This window comes from Protopterus annectens, chromosome 11.part0 (assembly GCF_019279795.1).
Source record: "Protopterus annectens isolate FY-2018-M chromosome 11.part0, PAN1.0, whole genome shotgun sequence".
NCBI lineage: Eukaryota > Metazoa > Chordata > Ceratodontiformes > Protopteridae > Protopterus > Protopterus annectens.
In genome coordinates, this window is record NC_056745.1 from 1237081725 (window position 1) to 1237093801 (window position 12077).

Below are 12077 nucleotides of genomic sequence, written 5' to 3' on the forward strand. Positions count from 1 at the left end.
AGAGAATGAACATGTACAGGTAGCCAGTAAGGCTGAGACCAATGGCATCAACAGGGTAGTAGACTGCATCACCATGAGGGGTTAGGGATCCTGTCTGTTCTGTATGGTAGCATACACCCTCACTCCATGCACCAGACAGCCATATATACATACACACACACACACACACACACACACACACACACACACACACACACACACACACACACACACCTGTGGAGTCCACAAATGTAATTTACATACAGATAGCTGACATTGTGTGTGATACACACACCACCCCTGCCTACGTCATGCTTTCTACACTGCAGTATGTACAGATCTCTACAACAGTGTACAGGGGTATGTAACAATTGGGATGTATTCCCCACCATACGTGGCATATATGGTCACATAAGCAAACACACATGGCAGTACTGTGAATCATACACCTGCTATATGATGATACATCTGACAGACATGCAGCAGTATTGGCTGCATTATGTGTACCAACGCTACCTTCGGCAATTGTGCTGCTATATGCACATGGGAGTACGTAAGTGTTACAGGTGCCAAGTGATTTACAGTCAGTAACACCCTGACCGCTGTGTAGGTTGTATGTCTTCACCATCAAGTAACATTAACATAGCATACTGTTTGCACATGTCATGGTAGGATGGCTTGTGACACACCTGTGAGCTGTCTCCAGCAAACATCTATCTGCAAAGGTGGGCCACCACTTTATGTATACACATCCATCCATACCTGATATACATCCTGCCGTACTGTCAGTATTTCACCATATACAGGTGTCAATGATGGGGCTGTATTGCAAATGCATGTTGTAGTTAGACACAGATGAATGACATACATCAGCTACTGCACATGCATGGTAGCTAAATGCACACCACTACATGTACATGTGTGTTGCTGCTACATTTCTGTCATGTAGCCATGTTTGTATGCATTGCAATTGGTGGACATGTGTGATGACATACATGACACATGGACTGTTGTATGATATGATGGTTGTCATGGGTAACTAGTACAGAGGGAATGTTACCTCAGTCAACATTGCTACCTTATGTACTGTTAGCATTCAACAGCCATGGACCTACCTTCCATGTGCATGTGTGTGATTGCTGTAGCCACTTGTCTGCACTGAGGACAGCAAAAGCTATGCTATGTACATATGTGTTGTGTGTGTGTGGGCCATGTACATATCCATGGCAATTACATGTATGTCATATCCAAACATGTGTGTTTTTTGGTGTACAGCGACAGTCATCTGTTACAGCTGTGTAAGACCCAGGGCCCCTGTTATGTGTAGAGTCGACCTGGTTATGAACAGTGGTATCATTGCATTGCATACCACATGATGGAACCCTGTCAGTACATGTGTAGTCTGCACAGTTGCTGTAGACCTATGTACAGTCCACTGGTCATGAGTAACATGGTGTTGTAGTAATGTATGGATGTGTGTTGCTGGTCCAAGGACATGGTGATGTCTGAGGGCTACATAGTAGAATGCGGCATTTACCACTGTGATCTGCACCTGAGACATCTGTAATGGCTCTTGAGTGTGTACTGGTCAGTACATGTGAGTGGCCTTCATGTACGTGGGCACAGTAACAGTTGGAGTGGTCTGTCACCGTCTTATGGCCCACATGTCTGTATCTGAGGCATACGGTGGTAGTGCGATTGTGCACAAATGTGCCATATGTCAGGTGTTCCTCACTGCAGAGATGTCCATATTCCCCATTGTTGGATCTGGATTGTCAGCTGTGATTACGAACGCTACACATCTAGCACTGACGACCGGTGTCAGATATAAGCAGTGCAGCATTCATGCTAACAATGTTCACTATCGACACACTGTGTCCTTCCGTGCTTAGAATCCGTGTGCATACAAGACAGCCCTTCGCTACTACTAAATGTGTGAGCATGCCCAGTATGACGTTGTGTAGATGGACACACAGTACATTCAAAACGGATGTGTACTACTAAGTGTGTGAACATGCCCAGTGACACCTTGTGTCGGTTACGTGCCTCTGTGTATGGGCATGACCATTGAAATCCTGTATAGCGATAGTGGTCATCCAGGCAACAGATGTCCATACTCCACATCAGGATGGATTCCTATATTGAACACACTGTTTGACTGTCTTGAAGGGTATACTGTCTGTGGCGCATCTCTTATCTATGTAGTGTTGTAATGGTGCTCCGTAGATAGGCAGTGGTCCTGCTCACACCACTGCCGTGTGTTTGTCTCCGTCTACCTTGGGACAGTAATATGCTTTTTGACTGCTCACTCTCCATACATTCCCTATCGGCGTCTTTGCCTTTGCTGATGATGTCATTCACCTAGAAGTATGCCTCTGGGAGTGCTGTGTTCCAGTAATCTCGGTAGCGTGTTCTGTAACTGTGTAATGCTGTAGTATGATAAGGTAGTTAGGTGTATGTTCGACTCCCAGCCCTGCCAAGTGTGTGTGTGTGTGTGTGTGTGTGTGTGTGTGTGTGTGTGTGTGTGTGTGTGTGTGTGTCCGTTTAGACTGCTCGCTCTCCATGCACTCCCTATCGCATCTTTGCCTTTGCTGATGATGTCACCCACCCAGAAGTATGCCTCTAGGAGTGCGGTGATGCTGAAACTCGGTAGCGCGTTCTGTTACTGCGTAATGCTGTAGTGTGGTAGACTAGACAGATAGGTGCTTGATTCCAAGGCATGGAAGGTGTGTGTGTTTGGCAGTTATACCCTATGTGTTGGTATCTGTGGGTGGCTAGCTGCAGGATGTGTTCAGTCAGTGTGTTTCCTTGCTGACCTATATAGTGTCCACAGCCCGCATACTCTGCCAAGACACTGGGTTGCCAACACATACATTTGCCAATAGGTCTGGTGAGTAAATGTCAGCAGCCTTACTCTTACCCTTAATACAGTCTGACCTGTGTGATGCAAGAAAACACACATGCCTTGATAGTAACAACACTATATGATGCAGGTGGCACATGTAGTTTCCTTTTCATTCCTGTCTAATGCTATGCTGTCATGTGGTCCGCTGTTGTGATATATATATGCAATATCTACATATGTGCATACATGTATATGTGTGTATGTATGTGTATATATATATATATATATATATATATATATATATATATATATATATATATATATATATACATATAATATACATGATATATGTAGATATAGAGAGATAGACATAGATATACATATATATGTCTGGGGACATCAGCACTATTGAATGTTTGTGCCGGATGATCTGTATGTGATAACCTGGGATGTATGTATATCTGCCATGGCATAGTGGTAATGCACACCGTCTGTTGTGTGCAGGGTCCCAGGTTGTAGTCGTGTAGACACCGGTTATTTTGTTGCTGGAAAGACCATGGGACATTGAATATGGTGATAGTAAGGCACTTGTTACCAGCTGTGTACAGATCTGAGTGACACTAAGCAGTGGATATTAATTTGGAGGTTTGGTATGGGTCATATAACTATTCATTAGAAGACTATACTATGCAGATGAGGTTGACAATAGTGTATCCCATTCATCCCCAGGGTGTGATGCAGATCCCTGGAGTGTATGTGTGTAGTTAGCCGGATGTAGGGCTCGAATATAGTTGACAGCATGGAAGGGGGGTCAGGCATAATGTACATACATTGCAGAACTCTGCCTCTGGAGTGTTCCTGCCTTAGCACGCCTAAGCTAGGGGTGTGTCTATACCTGCCTGGTGACATTGGGAGGGACAAAAGCAGTGGTGGGGTAGTCAAGGTGTACAGGCTGCACAAACAGGTGATGATCAGCACAATCAGCAGATTACATGGCCAGCCCACACCTGAACAGTATGGTAATGTGAGCAAGCAGCATACACACAGGTTTCTTCCACACTCTACACCACCGGTGTATACCTGCGGGGACATTTCACAACACAGTCCAACCAAATGAGAAGGGCTGCAGCAGGCAACATAGACCAACATGTGCAGGAGGCTGAGGGCAGTGAGGATGTGTATGCTGCCAAACAACACTTACTGGGGTGACATAAGTCTTTATAGACCCAGGGTGACTTACCAGGGGCTACATGAGCTGGGGATGGTGGAGCAATATGGGTTGGACAGAGACCTCCTACAGTGGCTTGTTGACCTGTGCCTGCCACACCTCACACATCAAACAGGCCGAGGGAAACCCATCACAGTGGATACCACGGTATGTGTTGGCCTAGGTATACTAGCCACAGGTACCTCTCACAGCACAACTGGGGATATCATAGGGATCTCACAGGCATCTGCATCCAGAGTATTGCACCAGTTTACAGACTCCATGTCAACACATGCTAGTGAGCATGTACATGTCCTCAACACATGTGATTAGTAGACCAGGAATATGCATCTCTTCAACCACATTGATGACTACCCTGGGGTACTGGATGCTATAGCCTGCACACATGTACACATCAAAGCACCACCCAGTGAACTGGGTAGGGCCTACAGTCACTGCAGGGGCATACCCTCCAACAGCTAGGCCATATGCGATTGCCAGGGTATTAGATCGAATGTGCGTGCTGTCTGCCCTGGAAACTATGATGATTCCGCTATATGGCTTCTGACACAGCTGTACCACACCTTTGCCAATATGGACATCCCCTACAGTCTCCTAGTGGGGGATGCTGGGTAACCACTGGTATCGTGGCTGATGACACCCATCAGCAATGCACACACACCTGAACACTCACACCATAATGAGGCGGATGCCCAGGCAAGACATATAATTGAGCATGTGTTTGGGATGCTTAGTTCATGGTTCTGGTATCCGGACACATCCTGTGGAGCCCTGCAGTATTTACTAGCTACATGCACACAATTTGTTATAGTATTTGCTATGCTACACAATCTGATCCTGCAGTAACAGTTGCAGCAGGAACAGCATGGGGCAGGGCCACATGGCCCAACACCATTGCCAAGGCCTGTACAGGCACAGTGTGACTTGGCGAAGGAACTACCTGAGCAGGGCCCAGTCGGCGAAAGGCCGTGCACAGTATGACCTGCCCTTGGCAAAGAGGCAACACAAGGCATATGCACTGACACAGTAGGTACCCACGCATTTCCCCTCTCTGACCCGCACACAGTACAATGGATGCCAAACATGACACTACCTGTGCTCGGCCATGTATAGGAGGTGCACTGTGTGCATCTGACATAGGCAGCCCTCCAGCACCGTCCTCATGTCCAGAACACCCCCAGGGTATGTCTATCGACCTAACAATTGACAGTTGTATTAGAATATGTATTTACCCATTGCTTTGGTATGTATGTGAGCATACAAGAGACTTCGGTGGACGAATGTTAGGGCAGCAGACAGTACACATCCATAGTGGCACCTTGACATCTGTAGCACATACGGGGGTCACAATGGTATCCAGTAGTACACAGGGTGTCTTAACCTACTGCAGATTATGGGCTGAACATCATGTGTGTCCATACAGCCCCCACAAGTTCCATGCAGCTGGACAGGTGTGGACCAATACAGACAAATGATATACAATGGCCTATGGATATGCCCAATGAATGACTCCAACCCCCAAAGACACACACAGACTACAGCAGGCCAGGCAGTTTGATGTAGGTTGTGAAAGCTAGGACGTCCAGCACCACTATGCTGGTATTTAAAGCTGGGATCTGATGTACACTGGTATCCTTCCAACCAGCAATTTAGGTAGGTCCACACACTGACATGGCATACCTGGCATACCAGTACAGTAACAGCAGATGTGTACAACTGTCAGCTGTGCCCCCCATTCAACTTACACATGTGAGAGTCATGTGCGCCACCCACGGTGCTGTGTAGGACTGTGGATGTGGTTGGATGTCCCCCCACGCTATGCAGACATGTAGCAACTGTCAATGCCACATGACTATTAGCTACCCTGCAGACATAGCATGACACCTGTCTGTGTAGAACGGAGGGGTCGGCAACACAGTACTGACTATCTGGACATGTGACACATGCGATGCAGTTGACCATACTTGGCATGCTCACACACATGATGGTATGACAGTAATGTCGGTCGACAACATGCGTAACAGTCATACTGGGCATGCTCACACACTGAAACACAGGATGGCCAGGCATGCATACACCAATGGTCCGAACATATCTGCCAGTACATTGCTATACTGTTGGATGACTGTGCTGTATGGTGTGTGTGTAGTCTATTGTCTGTACATATGCCATGGTCTATTGTTAATTCACATGAGCTATGTGTGCAGGGTACTGCTACCAACACGTGAATAGGACGGTTCTTTGTTTGCGGACAGACCGACGCCTTTGGATACGGACTGGGTAAGGCACATTCCAGCAGGTGGGAGCAGTTGTGCATGGGTTTGCACAGTGTTAAGCACTGCTGACCTCTGGTTACAGCACCTTATACCCATTTAGACTCCACATTTCTTTGACAGTGCACTACTGGCATACTGGTAGACAAACACGCTTACAGCCGCTCACTCACTGACATTTCTGCTTACATTTGTCACACACGCTGGGTGTGTGCGATCCCTTGTGATGCGTATTACATCGGACCACATGACTACAGTATCTGGTATGTCTAACCATTTGGCGACGGCAGGCGTTCGACTGTAAGACTCGGCGGCCTGTCCAGTGACGTAATCATATTATATGCGTGTTCCTCATACGATCTGCTCCAATCTGCCTGATACATGGGAACCAATACTCTGCAATGCTGACATGTGAATATTATTTTGTTAACACAGCTGTCCACTGAGTCATGCTACCGCATACCTACTGTACGTTTTCCACCTTTCAGATTGCACGATGGGAGACTGTGGGAGTAGCACCTTTCCCACTTTGCATGGGACAGTCCCTCATTAGGAATATGTCATGTGACAATACTCTAGCCATTGCAACTGTCCTGATTAGGGGACATTCTCATATTCTACATGTCTGTAGTGGTTGCTTGCTACAGGTCTTGTATACCTGACATGTTGATATGTTATATGTAGTAGCATAAGAAACTTTACTGCTGCTGGACTACGCTTTGATTTGTGCTGATATGTATATTTCTGTACTATGCATGGCTGTAGGTATGTTCTACCCTGGTACGTCTGACATTTCTATAGAGCAGGTCCCACTTTGGCTATTCAGAATGGTGGAGGCCCTATAGATCCTATATGTAGAGCTATCACATGTGTCAAGGCAACACATACCCACAGCCAGTAGTTAACTGACTACTTCAACGGTTTGCATACGTTAAGGTTATTCTTGTAGCATTATAATTGCTAATACTGTTTCCTATTACATGTAGCTGTTTCTGATACAACAAATTCATTTCTGATACCACTACACACAATATATGGCCTCCTTTCCTGAACTCACAGGCCATGTGCCATAACATTCATTTTGCAGGACACAACTGCCCAGACGGGTGTGTCCCTCAAAGGCGTACGGGTGGTGAACCTCATCTATTATGCTATCATCTACCTAAGGCGGTCAGCAAATTATGCACTTTCCGTCACTAGCAGACCTCACATACCAATGGGGGAGAATGAACACTGTATCAGGAACACTGCATAACATCCTGTGGAACACATTTAGACGATTGGTTCTATTAATCAGACACATTGACAGTCACAGAGCATATGTATTCATTCACGTTTGTCAAGGTACATGCTGTCTATGACTCATACATGTTGTCATCTGTCATTACCTGTATTCCGCCACCTGTCCACCTAATATCACTAGTTCTGGAAGTGTTTAGTTGGACTTTGTTACATTCTGATTCATAACTATGGATGTCCATGCTAATCGGGTACATGGCACTGATTTGGTCCCTATGTATTCCCCCAATGGTTTACAGACTATCTGGTAGATGTGCTCTTCAGGTTTGGGAGGTATAGGTGTCTGCTATGCCCTCATAGGAATATTAATGACTTCCACTGGGCGGGCCTACTACATCTCTGCCAAACAGCACCTGCACACTTAAGCCCATTATTGCATACCCATGGTTCACCTACCTGGCACCACTCTACAGCACTCATGACAAATACTTACTGTGAGCGCAGCTGGGGTATGAGCACACCCTTACACATTGCCCACTCTCCACATCTCGGGACACACGTCGTATGTTTTGTCAACCCATGTATTATCACACTTGCACAACCTACTGTTCCATGTACACCTATATCCTGCTCGCATCGATGACAACGGGTTCACACGTACACTGAATTTTTGGGGTCCTGCAAGGGACACCATTATCCATGTTAAAAGTGTAGACCTTGCAGATCTCTCCCACTGGAACTTTCCTGCCGGTATTTTGGACAGCAGCAGTGTATTTATCTTTATCGCCTGTCTGTATGTCTGACCGGCCTAGCTGGGCAGTGTGGGGGGTGCAACGTTTATTTATTGGACCTCCCAGTCACATATGCCCGAGCTGTAAATATGTTACCCCTAATTGCTGTAAAGTAACTTAGTTATGTACATGTGTATTTCTACAATGACATATATATTTGTTTTGTGTGTATGTGTATATATCAATACCTGTTGCATGTGTACATATATATATATATATATATAATATATATATATATATATATATATATATATATATATATATATAGCTGTATATATATATCTGTATATATATCTATATATATATCTATATATATATATATATATATATATATATATATATATATATATATATATATACGTTTTTATCTATATATACATCTGTGTGTCCGTTAACCGCTACATTTCCTGGACATAGACACTTACACATGCGTGTTGGGTTTTATCTCTGCTTCAACAGCATACTATTGCCTTAGTCATTATGACATGACACCGACACTTAACTCCGGTGAACTTGTGATCAGTATACTGCACATTATACAGTGGATAGATGTTGCACGTTTTTCATGTCTGGGGTGCCGCTGATAAGTGTGATGTGATACAGTGTCATTCGACCTATTACTCGTATGCGCAGCCTATTATTCCTGCTACTGTGTTTGTTTCTGTGCACATTCATATTACTAATGTTAATAGAATGAGTGTTTGTGTTACTGAGATTGTACGTCAACATATTGATGTCTGCATGTAGTTGTGTCTTTCTGCTTTTCCCGGTTTGGGGTTGTCACAGCAGAACTCCATTCTGCTCATGGTTGGCAGATAGGTTTTACATGCCGGGCTGCCAGCCCTGACGCACAACGTCCAACAATGATACACCCATTCATGCATGTCTCCACGCAGATGACGCTCTATCTGGGAATCGCACCTACGTACTAGATGACCTCCACGGGCCACTCCACTGCAACTGGCGCAACATACCCTAGCACTCCTGTGTCCTTAATCGCATATCCATAGCTTCTCCAGCACACCCGTGTTGAGTTTCCACACATAACAGCCATTATCCACCCGATATCGCAGACATGACACACCTTTACACATTCTCCTCTCCAGAGCGTTGGGGCCCTACACACATTTTGTACTGCCTCATGTATTCACAGGGTCCCCATTCATTCATATTTGCACATACATACCTTTCCTAATGTTATGGATTATGAACAATTTGCGGGTTACAATTGTAGGTGGTCGTCACATGTACTACATTCTGTTTGTGTATAATGTTGACGTAGCACTTCAACGATGTTATGGCCACTGGTATAACCTTGCCTCTGGTGAGCATAGCGGTGCTCTACTCCCTCTTGTGCAGCTTTATCTGACATATGCTGCAAGCACTTTATAATACCTTATTTACTCTAGATTCCCTTCACAACCCTTATGTTTGCTTTCGTCTTTCGGCGTTTACATATATATATATATATATATATATATATATATATATATATATATATATATATATGTATATATATATAGATGGATCCCTATCACATGGTCGACAGGCCATATGATCGACACTCATTTGGTCGACAATTCATTTGGTCGACAAGCATGTTATGTGGGGGGCTTCACCCCCCCCACCCCCAATGGGGGGTGCTGTGCCCCCCCCCCCAATTATATATATCAACTCCAGGGTCACACAACATTGGAGAGGGGGGCAAATCTGCTTGTCAACCAAATGAGTTTCGATCATATGGCCTGTCGACCATCTCAGGTAGACCCATATAGATATATATATATATATATATATATATATATATATGTATATATATATGTATAGATATATAATTGCATATTTCTGTCATGTCTGTGGATATTTATGTATACACACATCTATCTATCTATCTATCTATCTATCTATCTATCTATCTATCTATCTATCTATATATATAAAAGTTACAGCTGTACAAGACAACATACATTTGCTATGCTACAAGCTGCGTACACCCGCACAGGCATACTTGCATCTACTTATTCTGAGTTACATATGTTTACTGCCACTTCTTTATGATTTCATGTGCCTTATTCCTTATAAAAGTACCACTTTGATTAATGGAATCCGGTTAACGGCCCCATGCGAGACACGTGGTCACCTTTACATGTATAAATGTTGGCTTTACAGCACAGAGGCATTCATTACACATTAAATTAATATGTGCTATAGTCGTACTTGAACCAGGAATGCCTTTACGTTAGGCGGATGCTCTAACCACTACACTATTGTTGTTCTGCCTCATTTATATGTATACCCATGGTTCATAGCTACTCTGACATACGCCTCACCGCTTCACTTACACAGCAGGCATCCATTCTCCTGCTGGGAAAACTGCAGTACTACACTTCCGACATTCCCTGTTTCCTACTGCACTGGACACGTGCTGCATGACTACTCACTCCAAGGATATTCAGAACTCCTACGCTTATAGTCCTCGCAAATACGTGTGTTTGATTGCCGGGATGTTCATGTGCTGGTCTGAGTTTAGGCTTGTCTCACTGGTGTCTAGAACTGCCCTGTCACTGTTCAAATATCAGATGTAGCACATGGACAGAGTTAGTCCAGATTTTAACATTCTACCTGTGTTTACAGACGCAGTTGTTTGGGCAACTCTGACCACGTTATTAGGTCGGCTCTACATAATATAGGGTGGGGAGTGGTTCCACTACATAATACAGGGTGGGGGGGGTTCCACATGTTTCCCTTCACATTTGACTATTTCATTCATTTATAGAATCAATGGATATTATTCTGGACATCGGTCATAAAGTCACTACAGGTATGCAATAGTCCTGTCAACAAATGTGACAGTTGGTTGGTGTACATATGTGTATGGACCGCTGTGATACTCGGACTAGTTTCTACAGTGACAGGGACAAGGCTATGACAAATTAGGGACAATCACGGACACTTCTACTATATTAGTACTATTAACTTGGAATGTGTTGACAAATTCATATTACTACTAATTTTCTGCAGTTAAATGCACCTATTACTCTTAATTGTTGTAATTAGTCATTCTCATTCAATACCTTTCCTCCAAAGGTCACTGGCTTTGTGAGAGATTAAGAGGCTGGCCAGTTATTGTGCTCATGCTCTGACCATTGGTAGGGTTGACACATTGTCATATGTACAGGTTGGGATATATTCTGCGGACACCAGGTTGTTTAGGCCAACACATACCCACGGTCAGTGCAGGTTTAGAACATTCATTATTTTCCTAGCTGTGAGCCTATACCTTTAGCACTTTAGTTGTTAGTCTGTTTCTTGTACGAATTATGTGTTTTCTATCCTGACATGACCGCTTTAGGCAACTGTTACATGCAGTATGGTACATAGTTATTTCCTACAATCACAGGACATTTGGCATTGTATCATTGTTGGTCAGGACACACCTACCCACACAGTGACTGTCCCTCACACAATGGATCAGGGGGTATCAGGGGGTATCCTGTTTACGTCAGTGACTTCATCACCCTGTTTCCAAGTGCCACTATGTGAATGTGTACAATATATTCTCTCGATTATTCATGTCGGGACAAGTGCGTCACAGGCAGGTGTTTGATCCTGGGTAGTAGGTTCTGCATGACCATCTAGGGCTGGACAGTCTCGTGCACCACTACTGCACATTCCAACTTGTGTCCAAATGTCTACAGGACTGGACATCGTGTCTTGATACC